Source organism: Triticum dicoccoides, chromosome 7A, assembly GCF_002162155.2.
Source record: "Triticum dicoccoides isolate Atlit2015 ecotype Zavitan chromosome 7A, WEW_v2.0, whole genome shotgun sequence".
Classification (NCBI taxonomy): domain Eukaryota; kingdom Viridiplantae; phylum Streptophyta; class Magnoliopsida; order Poales; family Poaceae; genus Triticum; species Triticum dicoccoides.
The window spans coordinates 7,038,734-7,040,679 of NC_041392.1; the positions used below are offsets into that span (position 1 = coordinate 7,038,734).

General features: G+C 42.1%; 1 pseudogene; it reads right to left on the reverse strand.

Annotated features, from left to right (window-relative positions):
* Window positions 1-15: 15 nt before the first annotated feature.
* Window positions 16-1,946, reverse strand: part of LOC119332751 — a 7,108-nt pseudogene continuing 5,177 nt past the window's right edge.

Sequence of the window (1,946 nt, forward strand, 5' to 3'; positions counted from 1 at the left end):
TAGGGGGTCGAACTGTCCATAAACTGGAAAGGAAAAACCAGAAACCAACCACTTTGGTTGGTTTGCGCGCGCGGGAGAGCTCCGCGTGCACCATTTGTCGCGCGCGGAGAGCACACGAAGCATTCACTCGTTCCTTTTCTAAGGAGCACTCCTTGACTATTGCCTCCTGGCTGCTTTCCAGTTGTACTCCAATCTGATATATTGTACTATAATCCAGACATGCATTTTGGCTGCTTTTCATGTCACCCATCGGCATTGGAGCTATAAACTTGTCAAACAAGACGACTCCTTGTCCTCGCTGAATGCCTTCTGAAGCGAGTCATGCACGTCATGGAACCTCCTCTTCTCCATGGATGCTTCTTTTCCGAGAGAAGCCAGCTTAGATTCATCATCCATGATCTTGTCCAGCACATTCGAACAACGCGGAAAGAAGCGCCTAACAAGTTCAACTGGTAACAAAACATTGAGCTTGCAGTTAGTCCAGATCCATGTTATTAAATTTCAACTTCAGCTACGCAGGCTTTCTTATTAAGGATGTTAAGCAGATAAGCTAAAGAAGTGTAGTATTACGCTGAAAATATAAAGAATATAGAGGCGCCGTGGTTATACAAAGGCAATAATCTGTGTCTCACCTGTTTTGGAGAGGGCCCTCATCCGAGCCAAGTGTTCGTCATTCATTATCAAAGAAGTTTCATTTAGATCAACAGTTGCCTGTTGTATCTCTGGAGGTGGATCTGCACTAGAACCAAGGATAAATTCCGAAGTACCATCCAGTTGAGCAATGTCCATTGCTACTCTTGCCTCGACTGGAAAATGTATCCTTGCCAAACCAACTGCATATCAGGAAAATAAGTGAGTGAAAACACAACTTCCAAGAGAAAAATGCATGTGTAAACCAATACCAGACAGACCATTTTGAACACCACACAGTTTGTAGATGAATATTACCTCGGTTTTCAAGGTACAACAACTTTCCAGGTTCACAGTCACCAACCCTTGCAAGAGAAACCGATGCTTCTCCAACTTGTGGATCCCATCTTTCAGCTTGCTCCAGTACCTCAATGCATAACCTATCTTTAGGAGACGGTTTTCCTTCTTCAGTAATCCCAAAGTAATCCCTATGTTTTGTGAGTCTCTTTGCTATTTGAATTGCTTTTCTTCCATCAAATGTAAGATCAGAAGGCCGAGCACCTTTGGTTAAAAGAGAGACAAGAATTTTAGGATCTCTTCGCCTGGCAGCAATGTGAAGAACAGTATAACCTCTTGGATTTCTGTGATTGACATTTGCATGTGCAATGTCCAGAAGTTCAGTTGTGATCTTTGAGTTACAATGTTCTACAGCATAGTGCAATGCAAATGCATCATCAAGGTTAGTCTGCCCTTCCTTGAGCAGCATCCTCACCAGCTCCACATCACTAGAGTCAAGAGCTCTGAGTATCCTTCTTGCATGTTTGTTAGGAAATCCCTTGTCTTCAGGTGAAACTAACCCAAGACTTAGCCGTGCATCAGTAATTTGCTTCATAACATCTGGAGGCAATGCTTTCTCAAGAGTAATCATCTCAAGATTTGACCGGACTACCATCTCAAGGCATCTATCGAGCAGTTTCATGCAAGATTTATTGCACAAGTTTGCAACAGATAATATCAATGGAAGGTTATCCACTTCAACATCATCAAGGACATCAAGGAGATGCCGCTGTGTGGAAAAGAAGGGCATAACGTGGCTTAGTATTGGCTCCTTAAATACGCGAAACAATACAACAATCACTGTTATAGGTAGCATCTCAACAAGAATTATCATCGATTTTTAGACACACAAGTCATCTGTAGCAAAGTCAAAGCTATAAAAAAAGGCCAAATAAGAAACTGAAAAAGGGAAATAATAATTAAGGTCCTGTCTCAAGATCTCTAGATTATGCAGTGCATGGGTTGATAACTATTTACCC